At 35.6% G+C, this 21,121-nt stretch overlaps 1 pseudogene across 1 annotated transcript in view; it reads right to left on the bottom strand.

Moving 5' to 3' along the window:
- The window catches only part of LOC108637487, a 123,445-nt pseudogene that overhangs the window by 79,316 nt on the left and 23,008 nt on the right, over positions 1–21,121 (bottom strand). The window lies entirely within an intron of this gene.

Here is a 21,121-nt window from a genome sequence, read left to right as displayed (position 1 = left end):
TCCCTCCAATTATTCTTTAAAATAAATTTACTGAATGCCTATCATGTGCCAAATGGCACCCCACTCCAGTACTCTTGCCTGGAAAATCCCATGGATGGAGGAGCCTGGTAGGCTGCAGTCCATGGGGTCGCGAGAGTAGGACACGACTGAGCGACTTCACTTTCACTTTTCACTTTCATGCATTGGAGAAGGAAATGGTAACCCACTCCAGTGTGTTTGCCTGGAGAATCCCAGGGACGGGGGAGCCTGGTGGGCTGCCGTCTATGGGGTTGCACAGAGTCGGATATGACTGAAGCGACTTAGCAGCAGCAGCAGCATCATGTGCCAGACTCACTTCTGGTTTCAACAGCCCTGTGCTAAGAAAACATAAGTATGACTTCATCAAAGTCATGCCTGTCTGTTATGTTCAAAGACAAATGGATTCATCCCAAGTAGCTGTTGAAAAATTGCCCAAATTATTTTGAGCTATGGAGGCATCTGAAATATCTACATTAAATTTTGAGGTGACTGGTTTCAAGGTATAAACATCAGTTTACAGATAAGAGACTTAAACATTAAGGTGATTAATTTTCAAGCAGTAATACAACTACAAACAATTTCTCATATTGGTTCCTCCTTGACAATGACTCAGCCAGCCTTTGTCCTTTTGCCTGTTCTCATGAAAAGAGAAGAGCAAATGCAGCTATATTGTCAGAGAAGGGTTGTAGATGATTAACTACACCAGTTCCTGGGCCCAGTACTCAGGTGGTACTCCTGTCCAGTTTTGTAGTCTAAACCTCATCCCACAGACAAAGTGTTAGAAGAGAACTGTTATTCCTAACTGGTAAGAAAATTCATTAAGTAGTTTCATTTCAAACTGCAACAGCAGCTTGAAAGATACTTCCTTTAAAATTTCTTTATATATCATGAGAGTCTATTAAAAAACATATTTTCTCCTGTGTATTTTAAACTATAAAATATATATTCACCTTAATATGAATAGGTATATAACAAAATTACTAAATATTTGAGAACATGAATGTATTTGCTTTACTTTTGATTTCTCACTCTGAAAATTTTCTTTGTAGTGTTTATTCTTTACCTTGAAAGTACTGAAAACCATGCAATAATTTAGAAATAAATGAAATCCTTTTTGGCCAAAAGATAAACAAAAAAGCAAATGTATTGACAATAAGTTGGGACCACATTTCTCACCAAACTGTTACTTGCATATTATTAACATATTTCATAAATATTTGGAAATTTGATAAGGAAAATTATATTTTATAATTAACTTATTTCCTTATTAATGATATTAAAAATATTTTCACATACTATTCAGCTTTTCTATATCTTCTTTTATGAACAAAGAGTTCATTATATTTTCATATTTTCTCATTGGATCATTTTTGTTGTCATCATAATCTGTTATTTTTATACAGTAATTTATAGCTTTGTGATATGATTTTAATAAATAGTCATACTTATTTTGTATGCCCTTTAATTTCATTTACATTTTAATGCATATTAAAGTTAAATTTTTAAATGCTTAAAAATGCATATTCTCCTTCCCAACTAACCCATGATGTCAATAAGTCTGAAACTATCTTACAGTGCAATTCTCTTCAATAGAATAATTCAAATCAGGCATCCTAAATATTCATTTTTAGCATTTCAAGGAAAGATAAATCTGACATCACTCGCATAAAACTTTTGTATAGAGCCAAAATAAGTAAAAATAATCATTGAAATAATGCATATATTTGGGAACTTAAATGCAGCTCCTATCACTATTTTTATCACATAACAATTTATAATAAGAGATGCTCCTAAGGACAACTGAATATAACAGCAAAAATTATTTTGAAATCTCTAAATGAGGAAAGTAATATAAAAGCTAACATACTCAAGATAATTTTAGTTTTCACCTTAATTACAAGTAACTTGTTTCAGGATGAATGTATTCAGTGTGACCTGCATAAATGGAGGGAAAACAAAGTCAAAATGAATTTCTGATCTACAAAGACACTCTCTGCTTCCAACCATTAAGAAGGAAACAACAGATCCAGCTAACTACTGGGAAGATGTAAAATGCGGCCTGGACAGTGTCGCCTAGAAGAACACTGATTCCACCTCATTCTCATCTCAATGTAGACATCCCTTTACTGCTGATATAAACCTTAAAAGTTGTTCAGTTACATTTATAGTTCTCTTTCTCTCTTCTGCCTGGAGGCTTAGGGACTGCTTGCTTTCTTTATGTCCCTTCTATAACTTGCAGCAATATTTGCCACAAGGGGAGGAAAATGACAACATAACACTGCAGCTTGAAAATATCTGGTGAGTCAGTCAGCTTCAGTCCCACAGTGCTGTCATGATCTGTATTTGGGTGACTCATAATATTAAAATTCAGAAAAGGAGACACACTAAGAAAATATTTTAAAATGTAAATTTTAATAATTGACTACAATCTTATGCAAGATATGCATTGCTAACTTTATCTAATTTAAATTCAGGTTTCTTAAGCAAGTTTTTTCCCAATGGAGGTGTGCTAGGAAAATTTCTTGAAATAATAACAAACAGTTTTGTCTTAATTCTGCCTTCTTTTCATTGAAGTTTAAATGATTTATGACGTTTCAGGTAAACAGTTTGTTTATATATATATATATAAATATGACTGAAGAATATATATATATTTATATGACTGAAGAATATTTCTCATATTATTTTCCATTATAGGTTATAACAAGATATCTTTGTTGTTTGTTTATTTAATATATAGTAGCATGTATCTGTAAGCTCCAAATTCCTAACTCATCCCCTATTTCCCATTTGAGAACCATAATTTGTATGATTGTGAGTCTGTACCTTTTCAAATTAGAGTATTATCCAGCTATATGCCCAGAGGTAGGATTGCTGTATCATATGGTAACTCTATTTTTAGATTTCTACATTGTTAATGTTATCAGGAAGCTTAATTTTCAGTTCAGTTCAGTTCAGTTGCTCAGTCATGTCTGACTGTTTGCGACCCAATGAATTGCAGCATTCCAGGGCTCCCTGTCCATCACCATCTCCCGGAGTTCACTCAAACTCATGTCCATCGAGTCAGTGATGCCATCCAGCCATCTCATCCTCTGTCGTCCCCTTTTCCTCTTGCCCCCAATCCCTCCAAGAATCAGTCTTTTCCAATGAGTCTACTCTTTGCATGAGATGGCCAAAGACTGGAGCTTCAGCGTTGGCATCATTCCTTCCAAGGAACATCCAGGGCTGATCTCCTTTAGAATGGACTGGTTGGATCTCCTTGCAGTCCAAGGGACTCTCAAGAGTCTTCTCCAACACCACAGTTCAAAAGCATCAATTCTTCAGCGTTCAGCTTTCTTCACAGTCCAACTCTCACATCCATACATGACCATTGGATAAACCATAGCCTTGACTAAATGGACCTTTGTTGGCAAAATAATATCTCTGCTGTTCAATATGCTATCTAGTTTGGTCATAACTTTTCTTCCAAGGACTAAATGTCTTTTAATTTCATGGCTGCAGTCACCATCTGCAGTAATTTTGGAGCCTCAAAAGACAAAGTCTGACAGTGTTTCCACTGTTTCCCCATTAATTTCCCATGAAGTGATGGGACCAGATGCCATGATCTTCATTTTCTGAATGTTGAGCTTTAAGCCAACTTTTTCACTCTCCTCTTTCACTTTCATCAATAGGTTTTTTAGTTCCTCTTCACTTTCTGCCATAAGAGTGGTGTCAATCTGCATATCTGAGGTTATTGATATTTCTCCTGGCAATCTTGATTCCAGCTAGTGTTTCTTCCAGTCCAGCGTTTCTCATGATGTACTCTGCATATAAGTTAAATAAGCACAGTAACAATATACAGCCTTGACATACTCCTTTTCTGATTTGGAACCAGTCTGTTGTTCCATGTCCATTTCTAACTGTTGCTTCCTGACCTGCATACAGGTTTCTCAAGAGGCAGGTCAGGTGGTCTGGTATTCCCATCTTTTTCAGAATTTTCCGCAGTTTATTGTGACCCACACAGTCAAAGTCTTTCGCATAGTCAATAAAGCAGAAATAGATGTTTTTCTGGAACTCTCTTGCTTTTTCAATGACCCAACACATGTTGGCAATTTGATCTCTGGTACTTCTGCCTTTTCTAAAACCAGCTTGAACATCTGGAAGTTCACGGTTCACGTATTGCTGAAGCCTGGCTTGGAGAATTTTGAGCATTACTTTACTAGCGTGTGAGATGAGTGCAATTGTGCAGTAGTTTGAGCATTCTTTGGCATTGTCTTTGGGTTTGGAATTAAAACTGACCTTTTCCAGTCCTGGGACCACTGCTGAGTTTTCCAAATTTTAAATGACTCATAAAAAATTTAACGGGTTCATTCATTAAGTTCTTAACTTATATTATTAGTCTGGTCAATTAATATTAAATACATCCAAAATCACTGCAGATGGTGATTGTAACCATGAAATTAAAAGACACTTACTCCTTGGAAGGAAAGTTATGACCAACCTAGATAGCATATGAAAAAGCAGAGATATTACTTCGCCAACAAAGGTCCATCTAGTCAAGGTTATGGTTTTTCTAGTGGTCATGTATGAATGTGAGAGCTGGACTGTGAAGAAAGCTGAGCACTGAAGAATTGATGCTTTTGAACTGTGGTGTTGGAGAAGACTCTTGAGAGTCCCTTGGACTGCAAAGAAATCCAACCAGTCCATCCTAAAGAGATCAGTCCTAGGTGTTCCTTGGAAGGACTGATGCTGAAGCTGAAATTCCAATACTGTGGTCACCTCGTGTGAAGAGTTGACTCATTGGAAAAGACTCAGATGCTGGGAGAGGTTGAGGTCAGGAGGAGAAGGGGACAACAGCAGATGAGATGGCTTGATGATATCACCTACCTGATGCACATGATTTGGGGTAGACTCTGGGAGTTAGTGATGGACAGGGAGGCTTGGCATGCTGCGATTCATGGGTTTGCAAAGAGTTGGACATGACTGAGAGACTGAACTGAACTGAACTGAACAGGTTAAAAGTAAAAGTTTTTCCTTTTCTCCAAGCCAACATTTTGGTTTAATGTTCAATATTTATTTATTTGTTTTAGTTGGAAAATTACCAATTTATTTAGCCCATAGCAATAGTACGAAAATGAAGCAAATTGCAATAATGAAAACAACATATATATTCAATTTCCTATGACAGCAAAGACAAAAACATCTTTTTTTTTTTTTTTTTGCAAGTAAAGTTTATTCTACCAGAAAAAAAAATCAAGGAAAGCATCACTTAAAGGAAAATTTTTTATCCATCAACCTTAAATCCTACCCACTTTATATCTGCCAGCTTAAATCAGGACCTCTACTCAGTGTTCTGTGGTGACATAAACGGGAATGAAACCCAGGGTGAGGGGATGTATGCATGCCTATAGATGTCTCACTTTGCTGTACAGTAGAAACTAACACAGCACAGTGAAGCAATTATACCCTAATAAATATTAATGAAAGTAAAAGCAAAAACAAAAGACAGCATTGATGACATTCTTTCAATACTACCAATATTGGAGAAGGAAATGGCAACTGACTCCTGTATTCTTGCTTGGAAAGTTCCAAGGACAGAGGATCCTGATAGGCTACAGTCCTTGGGGTTGCAGAGACTCAGATTGGGCTGATCTCTCATGCAAACACTACAAATATAACAACTATTGCTTCACCTTCAGAGGCAAAGGAAAAGCAACTATTGCCTTCAGGAAATAAGTATTGATGAATTGTAAAAGTGAGAAAAAAACCACTGAACTTTTCTCTACAGGCAAATTAGATTTAAGGTTGATGTTCAACCTTATTGATACTCAATAAATATCTGTCAACTAACCTCATTAGGGTTACTCAGTATCACCTAAACCAAAGGTCAAATCATATGTAAAATTTTCTCTTTCCATTAAAAAAATCCTAATATTAGAAATCATTTCTTGTAACTGTATATAGTTAGTTTTTTGTTTCAGTGTTTTTGTACATGCTCAATACTGAATTATTTTAAATAGATGTTAAATAAAGGTAATTATTTCTTTATTTTTTTAATGAAGACATTTGTTGAAACATAGAGGCAAATAATGCCTCTGACTCTTGGCAAAATTAGTCTCAGAATTGGTTTAACTTGTAGCTTTATTATTTGAAGCAAACAAGTCTGATTAACACATCAGTTGCCTTAAATAGAGCTCCAATTATTTGCAAGAGAAATGGATTTCTAGAGACTGAGTAAATAATTCAGAAGAGCAAAACATCAGAATAAATTAGTGAATAAACTCAGAGAATAGAAACACTTCACATGACTATTATCACTAGAAAAATTACTTTTGCATGATAAAAACAAAAAATATGCAGGATAAATGCAGAATAAAATCTGACTTCTTAAATTAGATATTAACCTTTTATTACACTATGATACAATTTCATGAAAGTATTAAAAAATTAAAAAAATCTTATAAGTAAATCTTTAATACTTGATGCTATTCTAGGTATTGTCTTTTTTAAATCAAAAGAGTTTATGCGAAATTAATTTCTGTTCATAGTATGTTAAACCATTTTTCTTTAAGTAACCATATCTGAGAATTCTTATAGGGATGACTTAGGGGATAAACACCTTTTCAAAAATAAGTGAATACACCTAATCTATGAGAAATGTATCTTTTTTTAAATGTAAATATCATCATTGTCTGCTTTGTGCTTGCCTGCTCAGTTGAGTTCATCTCTTTGGTGACCCCATGGACTGTAGCCCACCAGGCTCCTCTGTCCCTGGGATTTTTCAGGCAAGAATACTGAACTTGGTTACCATTTCCTTTTCCAGGGAATTTTCTCAACCCAGGTATCAAACCCGTATCTCCTGTGTCTCTTGCATTGCAGGCAGATTCTTTACCTGCTGAGACATCAGATCTTCCTATAATATCATCATTATTATTCCCCAAATAGTAAACAATACAGCAGAGCAAACACTGATTAACTTTGTGTTTACATGTATAATGCTACTTATCCACACACACACACACACGTATATACATATATATATATATACGCACATACATTTTCTGTAAATATTTAATCACAGTTTTGAATATTAAATCTGCAATAAATTATTTTTCTCAGTGAAAGTGAAAGTCGCTCAGTCATGTCCAACTCTCTCCAGACCAGAATACTGGAGTCTGCAGCCTTTCCCTTCTCAAGGTGATCTTCCCAGTCCAGGGATCAAACCCAAGTCTCCTGCATTGCAGGTGGATTCTTTATCAGCTGAGCTATCAGGGAAGCCCGTTTATTTTTTATCCTCAGTTCATTTAAATTGGTCAATATTCATTTAACACCTAATACTTGCTAGTATTGTGCAAGAGATAAAAACTAGATAATAATTTCAATTTTAGTTCAAAGTATTAGTCAATAATGTAGAGATAAAATTCAAATGAAGAACCAACGTGTTTTACAGCACTTATTGTTAAGCAATTAATTTAATTCAATGATACAAACTACTTGCAGTCTAGTTACTAAGCAACATCTTCAAGATTATGAAATAACCCGTAAAATGATCAAGGTTCATCTTTGATGTATTTTAGAGTTTTGTTTATGATTCTGCACAGTAGAGAGGGATCTAGTATATGTGAGTAAAGAACAATGTGTTTCTCTCTTTTCTCTCTTTCAAGGATGCATACCTGTATGTGCATATGCATAATTGTATAAAATCTTGCTGGATAACTTTAAAGACTAGTACAAAATTCTTAAAGGTTTTATATTGTATGCAAGTAGCATATGAATGTGCTGATAATATTTCATTAACCATTTTGCCACTGAGATGATGACAGATCAAAAACAAACACTGTTGTATTTGCTACAATTGATGCAATCACTTTCTAATCATATAAATGTTTTTCTTGTCAAAAAGAGTAAACCCCAGTTGCATTTGGAGTACACCCAGTTCATTTTTATGCATTTTATTACAGATGCACACACGTGCTGAGGCAATTAATGATCCTCTATGTGGAACGTGGGTTCCTAGGGCTTTGGGTGAGTCATTACAGTCATTGGACTTCATACAATTTGCTAATATAAGTAATTCTCGATGTTTTCACAGGTATAGATGCTGCAAGGTTGCAAGCTTTTCTAGAATTTTTTTTTTTTTTAATGCATTGTCATTTTCACCATTAGTTCAGTTCAGTCGCTTAGTCCTGTCCAACTCTTTGCGACCCCATGGGCTGGAGCACACCAGGCTTCCCTGTCCAGGAGCTTACTCAAACTCATGTCCATTGAGTCGGTAATGCCATCCAACCATCTCATCCTCTGTTATCCCCTTCTCCTCCCACCTTCAATCATTCCTAGCATCAGGGTCTTTTCATTTTCACTGAATATACAGCATTAAAAGAATGGAGTCTTTGACTCCAGGCAAGAAGCTTCATTAATTAGACTGGAATTTGATTTTTACATAGTCCTGTGTATTTAAGTGAAGTTGTAGCTAGAACAATTTTTTGCTTTGTAGTCTAACTTTTTAGCATCTTACCATCTGTTTTTAAAGTACATATTTTCAAAAACAAGTCATAAGGCATAGTTAGGTAATATTGCAGATAATGGTTAAAATTGAAGGTAATCTCTGTGAGATAAACCTAAAAACAATGGAAATTGAAATAAGAAAATATTTTAAAATATCTCAACTTATATCCTATGGGACTGACACTTTGGTAATAAATGAATTTGCTCTAATTATGGGCACCAAGTTATCTTTAGTGACTAAATTATTGTTTGTAGTTTTCTGTCAGAAAAGTCTGTGAAAGTTACTGACTCCATTAATGACTCCATTAATTTAGATTCCTTTATTTCATAGTCTAATGAAATACATATGCTTATAACCATAATCCATCTAAACAAGCATCGAAAATTATATTTGAAGATATGAAAGTACAAAATCAAATTACAAGTGGAAATATATCATGTGTTAGGTGGGGGCCAAGGTAGTGATTTTTTCAATCATTTTATCAGTATCTGTATGAAAATAATAAGTATTTTTAATTGGCAAACAAAAGTGCCAGGATCCTTACTTTCTGTTGCTCATATGACTTAAAGTCAAAGAAAGTTTTCTCATTATTTTATAGGATCAATATTCTACTACCCTAAATCTTGCAAACCTATTTTACTTGAACAGATTTAAATAAATTCTGTTTGACTAGCAGTCAGATCATTTACTTGAATTCCTGCCAATATTCATGCACAGAATCTTCTTGACTTCAGTTCTTTCTCACTTTCCCACTTAAAAATGATTTCACTCAGCTGCACCAGAGTTAAAATGTTTCAAATGCAAATTTCCAACATCATGGGTTTTTCCCCCTTTTAAAATACTTATAATCACTATAGCAAAGGATTAATTATTGACAAGATCGCTTGAAAAATATTCCTGAAAAGAATTCACCTAGGTCTCCTGCCCCATCCTTTGAGAAGTCATCTTATTAAATAATGAAATGAATTAATTCAAAAAATGTATTAATTCTAAAACTTTGAACATCTATTGCATGCCACATGCTGCTGATTTATTATATTTACACTTCAAAAACCATAATCAATATCTTATATGCACTATTATACTCAGAATAAAGGCAATAAAATGAAAATTATGAGAGAGAAGTAAATGTCTGAAAAGTTAATATGCTAAAAGTTATCTCTGCTCCTAAACCAAACTGCTTCTGGATATAGTTCATTTAAGGAGAGGAAGGAATATTTGTGCTTCCCTGGTGATGCAGATGGTAAAGAATCCACCTACAATATGCGAGACCCAGATTTGATTCCTGGGTCCAGAAGATCCCCTGCAGTATTGTTGCCTGGAAAATTCCATGGACAGAGGAGCCTCGTAGGCTACCGTCCATTGGATCACAAAGAGTTGCTCCTGCTGCAGCTGCCAAGTCACTTTAGTCGTGACCGACTCTGTGACCCCTTAGACGGTAGCCCACCAGGCTCCCCGTTCCCTGGGATTCTCCAGGCAACAACACTGGAGTGGGTTGCCATTTCCTTCTCTAATGCATGAAAGTGAAAAGTGAAAGTGAAGTAGCTCAGTCGGGTCCTACTTTTACTGACCCCATGGACTGCAGCCTACTAGGCTCCTCTGTCCATGGGATTTTCCAGGCAAGATTACTGGAGTGGGTTGTCATTGCCTTCTCCGAGCGCAGAGTTGTACATGACTAAAAGTAACTTAGCATGCAGGCAGAGAAGTTTAGAAATAAATAACTTGAAGTTTTAAGGTTTTTATTTACTTTACATATTTATCTTGTTCATACAGTATAACACAATAAAAAATCCTCATCTAAATATCTCTGATATTTTTCATAAAAACCGGTGAACTTTTCTTCTAAGAAGAAAATGTTCTGTGAGTAAATAATTTCAAAGAGAAAGAATAAAATGAACATGCTCTTTCCTACAAAATATTGCAGTTTTTAATTTACATGAGATTAGTTGCATATCTTGGAGAAGGAAATGGCAACCCACTCCAGTGTTCTTGCCTGGAGAATTCCAGGGACGGTGGAGCCTGGTGGGCTGCCATCTATGGGGTTGCACAGAGTCGGAAACGACTGAAGTGACTTAGCAGTAGCAGCAGCATTTGCATATCTTAAGTCCTAAGAAATAATACACAAGAATAAAGATTAATCTCTTTCTATAATATACATGAAAAGAAACTATCCATGATTAATACTGCAAAGATAATTGATTATGTAATACCATAGTCCACAATACATTTTAATTAAATGACATTAACATTTCATATTTTGGGGTATATAATTATTCCCTAGTTAACTCACAATTTCAATCATTTAAATTACAGTGTTTTTTTTTTTTTTTCCAGGGGTCAGAAATTTATTTCTGTGAAACACTTTTATTCTACTAAACAGTTATTAAATAAAATTAAGATTATAACTTAAAGGGGTCAATTTAGTCAGTTCATAATAAATTTAGTATATTTGTCTGGTTTTCCTTTGAGCAGTGATCAGCTAGATAGAACATACAAGAATCTGAATCAGTATCAAGGAAATTTAATTCATCAGATTTCATGAGCTCTAGATTATTTTTTGATTAAACTAGTAGTTATCTAACATACACATATATAGTACACATATGTAATCATGTATGGCCATTCCATGAATATAAAGTATATGTACATGTACTCATCCACACAGATATATAAATAATCATGCACACATGGTTTAAGGAATATTCAAATGATATTGTCTATCTTGAGGCACTTAGTTTCAGTTATTTTATCCGATTGTATTTGCTGTGTTCTTAGTCACTCAGTCATGTCTGACTCTTTGTGACCCCATGAACTGTAGCCCACCTGGCTCTTCTGTCCATGGGGAATCTCCAGGCAAGAATACTGGAGTGGGTTGCCATGTCCTTCTCCCAACCCAAGGATCAAACCCAGGACTCCTGAATTGCAGGCAGATTCTTTACAGCCTCAGCAACCAGGGAAGCCATACGACTGTATTTAGCTGTTTATAATTCTGGAAAGATGTACCTAAATAATTTGATATATTTTATACCAATGAGAGTATTTATTTTTGAGCTTATCAGTGAAATTATTAAAATAATTAGCTTAGGCAGGGCTTTTATCAAGTGTTTTATTTATGACTAAAAGGTTTCCTTCATCACTAGAATGAATTAATAATAAATGTAACAAATATAAAGGAAATGCTTAGTTTGCATTTGTTTAGATTATAGAGTTATTTTAATGGGTTTCCCTGGTGGGTCAGAAGATAAAGAATCTGCCTGCAATGCAGGAAACCTGAGTTATTTTCGTAAATTTCTTGACCATCGTTTGTTCTTGGTTTCACTTTAGAAACACTTGGTGAGTTTTCAAAATACTGATGAGCAGCAACACCCTAAGTAACTCAGAACTGCTGGGTGTTGGGTCCACATATTGATATTTTTAGAAGTCTATGGGAAATTTCTATGTGCAGCCAATGTGGAGAGACACTGCTCTCGAGCAACAGGAGTCCGTGATAAATTGATAAGTCCATGCTCTCACAATCGCATACATTTAAACAGGGAATTTCAACAGATCAATCAATGTAATTTTTACAATAAATTCAATCCAATGCTGAATCTTTTAAAACAGTATTTCTTGCTTGTTCTGACTTAAGACTTAAAGGAATTTCCCAATATGAACAAAAATGAATATAAAACTTAAAATGAGAAACTTAGTAAACAATCTTCCTAACACACATGTGTTAGAGCAATTAGAAATGCAGCCTAAATTAATATGTTTTCAAATAATCCATGTAATGCTTTCTATACAAAGAGCTTTATCAAAACTGTTAGAAAGTGTTCTGCTTAAAGTGTTAAATTGCAATTGCATAGAAGATGAACTTATGTATGTTGAATATTCTCCATTCTTGATCATAATAAGTGAAGGAGATACATAAAGATAAAGACAAACCAAGAACATAAACCTTTTTTTTTTTCCTTAAAAATTCTAATTATACCTATACAACTATCTGATTCAAAAGAGAACAGGGAAAACTTTGCAATAAAAATGTATGAATTATTTCCTGGGCATTAGTATATTAAATTATCAAGTCTGAAACCAACGGGGCCCTTTGGGTCAATAGACCACTTAAGCATTTAGTTAAATTTATATGAGTACAATGCTAGAAAGATAATTGTAATGATATAAAATGATTCAGTTCAATGATTCCAGTGTGGCTTAAGGATAATGAATCTTTTGTATCAGTCATCTTGGGAATATTAACATTATTGAATCCTAAGCTTGCTAATGACCTTTTTGCTAGGAAAAAGTATAAATTACACTGAGTGATATTTTCATTATTATAAGCATGGTATTTAAAAAAGTAATTAGTATACTTGTGAGTAAATAGTAGGATTGGAATTGACTTTAATCACAGGAAGATGAATATTGAAGCCATCATAATAGTTTGTGAAAATTAATATGTTACCAAAACTAGAAAAGTTATAGACATTTAGCATAAAATACAATTAATTTATTTTGTTTTAAGATAATGTCAGTTACAAAGATGGCATGGGACATGTGAATGGAAAGATTTATTTTATTTACTTTGTATGTGCTGTGCTCTCCTATATTAACAGCACATGGATTAGGAAACTAACAATGGAAAATGGACCTCCTGAGAGACAGAGAAGTAGAAGGTCTGGAATTTATAGCTCTGAACACTTTTAAAATTATTATAACAGGAAAATATAAACAAAATATATCTAAATGAATAAACAAAATTTATATCTACATTCTCCTCTGAACTTGGACTTCTTCAGATCACATTGCTAGGGACTGGCAATAATAAATATAAATAATTCCTGTGCCTCTTCAGGTTTAGGTAAATGAAGCTGAACCTGCAAATCTGACGTATGTATGCATATATCAGACAGATTCCGAGGTATGAGGAATAGTTTTGTAGGCTCTGAATTTGCTTGGGAATCTAACTATTGCCTGTTTAATGGTAGGGTTTAGCATAGCGTTTAGCACAGTCACTGACACAGAGTAGAAACTTAGTAAATAAATATGACATTGATTCAAGAAGCTAAATATTAATGACTGAATTTGATTTTCATTGGAAGTGACAAATAACTGTGTCAAATTTGTCCAAGATTGTTTATCCACATATCCATGGTCTGGATAAAACATACTGAATTCAAACGATAAGATTTTTTTTTTTAATCCATAAAGAAAGAAGAACAATATATCATAGTTATAAAAACAGGGTTTAAAAAATTAAAAATTTACAGCAATAGAATGCTGTAATCTACAGAAAATAAAGTTCTCTGTAGATTTCTGTAGGGCAACTGTAAGACAAAAAGTGTATCCAGATAATGAGGATGATGTAACTGACACCTCACACACATTTCCAGACACATCTCTGGGACCTTTGCGGATTTTCACAACTTTGGGGGATTTGTTTCTGTGAGGTTAGACTTATGTTAGGTTTTCTGTCTTCCAGCCTCATAATCCTGCTCTCTAGGATTACTGTCAATAAACTATTAATTTCTGCAACCTAGTCTTACCACAGTTGCTCCTCTGAGGAGGGAGGAAACAACATTTGAGTCACTAGGAAATGTTGGTAATCTTTCCAGCCTCCCCCCCCCCAAAAAACAGTGTCTTCTCAGACAGACATACAGACAGATATGGACTAGTTGGATCTAACTTAATTTTAGATATGATTTAAATACATTCTATAGATTAGTATACTTCTCTTTAAATACTTTGTTATTGATTTCTTTAACTAGAATTCAAAATGCTATTTTCTTTAGGTGTAAAATATACATACAATGAAATGTACAAGTCTGTGTGTATTTTGAAATTTAACATGCATATATGCTCAGTTGCTTTAGTTGCGTATGACTCTTTCCAACCCCATGGACTTTAGCCCACCAGGCTCCTCTGTCCATGGGATTTTCCCAGTAAGAATACCAGAGTGTGTTGCATGCCCTCTTCCAGGGAATCATCCTGACTCAGAGATCCGACTCACACCTCCTGTGTCTCCTGCATTGCAGGTGGATTATTTATTGCTGAGCAGTGGGGGACTCCCTTCTGAGATGCAACAGATACCTAAATCTATAACCAAAACTTTAACAAGATTATAGAAATGAACTTTGAGCCTCTGAATTTCTTAAGCCTTTAACTTTCTCATGTTTCTTTTTAAATTTATAATATCTTGCTAAAATGTAATTAATTAAATGGATTTTCTTTCTTTCTTTTATGGCTTCTGCCTTTTGAATCTGTCCTAGGTTGTCTTGCACATTTAATTATTTATTTTGTTTTCTGGTAACTATAATTCAGGTGTAATTGCATTGAATGGTATTCATCCTGTTTTATTGGTAAGCTGAGAGAAACAATCACAATCAATTATTACTGCCACCAACTCCTTCCCGTATTTGAAACACGGTGCAAAATGAACACTATTTCATGAGTACTAACTAAAAGCTGAAGTTACCCCAAGAACCTCTGTAAAAGAAGATGAAAATCTTTTTTTTTTTTTTCTTAAGAGAAGTCTTGAGATCATACTGTATCAGCAGTACAAATTTTTTCTGAGTATGTTGCCTAAAGAGCACAGTGTAAAAATAATTCACATATAATTATCAGAACTTATATATTTTGTCACCTTTCAGATTTGTCCTTGTCTTAAGTGACACATTTTGGCAAGGATAGATCTAAAAGTTCAACAAACATAAAGTTAATGAGTAACATTTGGTGATGCCATCCAGCCATCTCATCCTCTGTTGTCCCGTTTTCCTTCTGCCCGCAATCCCTCCCAGCATCAGAGTCTTTTCCAATGAGTCAACTCTTGCATGAGGTGGCCAAAGTACTGGAGTTTCAGCTTTAGCATCGTTCCTTCCAAATAACACCCAGAGTTGATCTCTTTAGACTGGACTGATTGGATCTCCTTGAAGTCCAAAGGACTCTCAAGAGTCTTCTCCACACCACAGTTCAAATCATCAACTCTTGGACGCTCAGCTGTCTTCACAGTCCAACTCTCACATCCATACATGATCACTGGAAAAACCATACCCTTGACTAGATGGACTTTTCTTGGCAAAGTAATGTTTCTGCTTTTCAATATGCTATCTAGGTTGGTCATATCTTTTCTTCCAAGGAGTAAGCATCTTTTAATTTCATGGCTGTAGTCACCATCTGCAGTGACTTTGGAGCCCCCAAAAATAAAGTCCGACACTGTTTCCACTGTTTCCCCATTTATTTCCCATGAAGTGATGGGACCAGATGCCATGATCTTCGTTTTCTGAATGTTGTGCTTTAAGCCAACTTTTTCACTCTCCTCTTTCACTTTCATCAAGATACTTTTTAGTTCCTCTTCACTTTCTGCCATATGGGTGCTGTCATCTGCATATCTGACAGAGGATGAGATTGCTTGATGGCATCACCAACTCGATGGAAGTGAGTTTGAGTGAACTCCGGAAGATGGTGCAAGACAGGGAGGCCTGGCTTGCTGAGATTCATGGCGTCAGAAAGAGCTGGACACGACTGAGTGACTGAACTGAATTGAACATTCTGTATGACAGCTTTTCTACCTGCTGTTTCTAATAAAATAAACAAGAAACATTTTCTTTTAAAAAGTGAAAAAATGTACTTCAAAACTGGAACACAATTTGCTAAGATAATTGTTTTCAACAGGTTGTATTAACAAATCTCTTTGAATACATTTGGCAAAAAAGAATGCAGTCTAAAATATATATGGCCTATTTGGAGAGGGTGTGGAGAAAAGGGAACCTTCCTACACTGTTGGTGGGAATGCAAACTAGTACAGCCACTATGGAGAACAGTGTAGAGATTCCTTTAAAAATTGCAAATAGAACTACCTTTTGACCCAGCAATCCCACTGCTGGGCATACACACCGAGGAAACCAGAATTGAAAGAGACACATGCACCCCAATGTTCATCGCGGCACTGTTTATAATAGCCAGGACATGGAAACAACCTAGATGTCCATCAGCAGATGAATGGATAAGAAAGCTGTGGTACATATATACAATGGAGTATTACTCAGCCGTTAAAAAGAATTCATTTGAATCAGTTCTGATGAGATGGATGAAACTGGAGCCGATTATACAGAGTGAAGTAAGCCAGAAAGAAAAACACCAATACAGTATACTAACACATATATATATGTAATTTAGGAAGATGGCAATGACAACCCTGTATGCAAGACAGGAAAAAAGACACAGATGTGTATAACGGACTTTTGGACTCAGAGGGAGAGGGAGAGGGTGGGATGATTTGGGAGAATGGCATTCTAACATGTATACTATCATGTAAGAATTGAATCGCCAGTCTATGTCTGACGCAGGATACAGCATGCTTGGGGCTGGTGCATGGGGATGACCCAGAGAGATGTTGTGGGGAGGGAGGTGGGAGGGGGGTTCATGTTTGGGAACGCATGTAAGATATAAGATTTTAAAATTTAAAAAATAAAAAACTAAAAAAAAAAAATTAAAAAAAAATAAAATAAAATATATATGGCCAATTTGGAAGATTTTTAATAATAATCATGAGGAAAACTCTGGGGTTTATTAGAAACAGATAATTAAAGAGCATATTACTAAAAATCATAGAAGGTTATTTACATAGTAATGGATACTCTTTAGTGTTATATGTGTTAAAATGTTTCCAAGTTAACACACAAAGACCACATTACTTTCATTTCAAAACAAGTTGCATTTTCATGTGAAATGAGGTTCAAAGACATGTTAATAGGTTATATTATACAAATATGTTTCCAGAGGAAACCATATTGTAAGTGATTTATGAAGGGAAATTGCATTTTTATTCTTCAGTATTAAAAACTCATCAATATTAAGAACTACAGTGATAAGAGCTGTTGCCATATGATGGTCACTCACTCCCAAATTCAAGCTCCAAGTCCAATCACTCTGTGAATCCCTTAGCTATCTCAAGGATAGAACTGAATTTATCTTCCTTTGGTGTTCACTTTCACATTGACAAGTACACTGGGATTTCCATTTTTATGCATGGTGTTTCCCTGGTGGCTCAGTGGTGAAGAATCTGCATGCTAATGCAGGCAATGTGGGTTTGATCCCTCCTTCAGGAACATTCCCTGGAAAAAGAAATGACAACTCTTTCCAGTATTCTTTCCTAGGAAATCCCTCACACAGAGGAGCCTGATAGGCTACAGTCCATGGGTTGCAGAGTCAGACATAATTTAGCAACTAAAAAACAGCAATAATTTTTATACATATATTTATACACCTAATCCCTTTATAATGGGCTCTAACCCTGAAGCATGAAGTTGTAGATCATTCACCTGTTTGAATTTCTGAATATTAAATATTACTTTAAGTGGATAGACTGCATGAAAATACAGATTAAAAAGGAAAATACTTTGGTATATTTTTTATCCCATTATCCACATTTCTGGGCTTAATCCAGATGCAATGAAAATACTTCTTTGCCTGGCCATTTCAATGCTTTTACCTTAGCGATTTTCCTCATTATTGTTAAGTGGAAAAATGCTACTCAGTGAGAATGTCAGGATACGTGTAATATGCAATGTTCCTAAGCAAACTGAAAAGCATGCCACAAAACAGAGCTTCCACTTCAATGGGACTTTCTCAACTGTTCCCATAACATACTCTTCTGTTCATTCAGATTATTAAAATCTGTACTTAGTCTGTGTTTTGATATGTGGTGACAAGCTTATTGAAAATGTCACAAAAAAAGAGATCTTTCCTTTCCTGTTCAGTATACTCAACCCCACTAACATAAGAAGAAAATGTCATTTTTCATTCCAATCCCAAAGAAAGGCAATATCTAAGAATGTTCAAACTACTGCACAATTGCACTCATCTCACAGGCTAGCAAAGTAATGCTTAAAATTCTCCAAGCTAGGCTTCAACAATATTTGAACTGAGAGCTTCCAGTTGTTCAAACTGGATTTAGAAAAGGCAGAGGAACCAAAGATCAAATTGCCAAAATCTGTTGTATCATAGAAAAAGCAAGAGAATTCCAGAAAAAAAAAAATCTACTTATGTATTATTGACTACACTGAAGCCTTTGACTGTGTGGATCACAACAAACTGTGGAAAATTCTTCAAGATATGGGAATATCAGACCATCTGACCTTCCTCTTGAGAAATCTGTATGCAGGTCAAGAAGCAACAGTTAGAACCAGACATGAAACAATGGACTTGTTCCAAACTGGAAAGGAGTATGTCAAGGCTGTGTACTGTCACCCTGCTTATTTAGCTTATATGCAGAATATGTCATAAAAAATACCAGACTGGATGAAGCCCAAGCTGGAATCAACATTTCCAGGAGGAATATCAGTAACCTCAGATATGCAGATGACACCACCCTTATGGCAGAAGGAGATGAGGAAATAAAGAGACTCTTGATGAAAGTGAAAGAGGAGAATAAAAAAGCTGGATTAAAACTCAACATTAATGGGAATTCTAACATGTATACTGTCATGTAAGAATTGAATCGCCAGTCCATGTCTGACGTAGGGTGCAGCATGCTTGGGGCTGGTGCATGGGGATGACCCAGAGAGATGTTGTGGGGAGGAAGGAGGGAGGGGGGTTCATGTTTGGGAACGCATGTAAGAACTAAAAATTTTAAAATTTAAAAACAAATAAAAAATTTAAAAAAAAAAAGAAAGAAAAAAATAAAAAAAATAAAAAATAAAAAAAAAATGAAGATCATAGCATATGCTCCCATCACTTCATGGCAAATACATGGAGAAATAATGGAAACTGTGAGAGACTTTATTTCCTTGGGCTCCAAAACCACTGCAAGATGGTGATTGAAGTCATGAAATTTAAAAAAAAAAAAAAAACACACTTGCTCCTTGGAATAAACGCTATAACAAATCTAGACAGCATATTAAAAAGCAGAGACATGACTTTGCCAACAAAATTCTGTTTATTCAGTGCTATAGTTTTTCCAGTAGTCATGTATTGATGTGAGAGTTGGATCATAAAGAAAGCTGAGCACAGAAGAATTGATGCTTTAGAACGGTGGTGTTGGGGAAGACTCTTGAGAGTGCCTTGGACTGCAAGGAGATCAAACCAGTCCATCCTCAAGGAAATCAGAACTGAATATTCATTGGAAGGACTGATGCTGAACCTGAAGTTCCAATCCTTTGGCCACCTGATGCAAAGAACTGACTCATATGAAAAGATCCTGATGCTGGGAAAGATTGAAGGTGGGAGAACGGGATGACAGAGGATGAGATGGTTGGACAGCATCACCAGTGCAATGGACATGAGTTTGAGTAGCCTCCAGGAGTTGGTGGTGGACAGGGAGGTCTGGTGTGCAGTCCACGGAGTCACAAAGAGTCAGACATGACTGAGCAACTAAACTGAACTTAACATTAAATTTAGATCTATATAAGAAAATGAAATACCTTTATAGACATCAGGTGTGTTAAATACATTGGAGTAATAACTGATTTAAAAACCCATTGAGTCCAGGACCCTGGGATGAGGCCCTCCTGGCAGGTTTACCTGAACCACTGAGGTATAAGTTGTACATATCTGGCAGTGCCACAGGTTTAGGCATAAAAGGCCGTAAGTTAAAGTCTTCCTAATATACCATTTGTTCCAGAATGAGTTAGGAACCAGAACTCACCAGGAGGTTCATGGGGGCCTGTAGGAGGTCAGAGGTCCTTGCACAAATTTTAGTGAAATAAACACCCACCCATCGCAGCTGGAAGAAAATGAAACATAGCCAGACTTCCTTAGTGATGGGGACAGTAAGAGAAGTTGAGATGAAGCCCAGTAAGTCCATGACCACTTTCACAGTCTTTCTAAACTGGGAGATCCATATCTGGACAGCATCAGTGGTCATTGCTGGCTGGTGTCAGTGAAACATCAGCAATCTTTGGAATACAGTTTGGAATCTATAGGAACCTGGTGACACAGCAAGCCCTTAAGGACCCAATTTAAAAAATTTCTCCACCACCATGAAATCTTATAAGATATGGTTTCCCCTGCCCCATGAATAGATACCTTCTTAGGGAGACAAAGAGGATTGTCTCAGGAGACACTGGACATCTACAAAGGTTAAGTGACTCCTTCAAGGCCACAGAGTCAGTAAGTGGCAGAGTTGAAATCTGAACCTAAATAGTTCATTTCTAGATACCATATCCAAACTACCATACTGGTACTTCTTTTGTTGCAGATCTGGGCCCAGTTGACAAGGTACTGGTAAGCCTGCAGCTTACTCAGGTTGGAACAGAAACTAGAATGCAATTTATACAGAAGAGCTCTGTGAAAGGGCCAAGATAGAATTTTTCTGGAATGAAAAGTCTGCCTAATGGAGTAAGGAAGGCATCTAAGGACTGTGTTTCAGTGTAGATTAGGCTTCTGCATCTCCGTATGTAATCAGCACCTGAATATATATATCATGTGACTGCTGGCTTCAGGTCCTCTTATTGGCCCGGGGTATGGTAGATGGCATAAAACATGATTTTTGTACTACTTTGCTTCTTAAAATCTGCTATTGCATTTGATATTTAAATAGAGTCACTCAGGTTTTCTCTGAGTCTCAGAGAAGTCCATGTTTGGTTTTAACTTAAAACATTTTAAAGGATATTTGACTTAATTCTTGATGTTTGTGGACTTCTC

This window comes from Capra hircus, chromosome 14 (genome assembly GCF_001704415.2).
Source record: "Capra hircus breed San Clemente chromosome 14, ASM170441v1, whole genome shotgun sequence".
Lineage (NCBI taxonomy): Eukaryota > Metazoa > Chordata > Mammalia > Artiodactyla > Bovidae > Capra > Capra hircus.
Note: the sequence above shows the minus strand (reverse complement) of the source record. Positions and strands in the feature narration are given on the sequence as shown.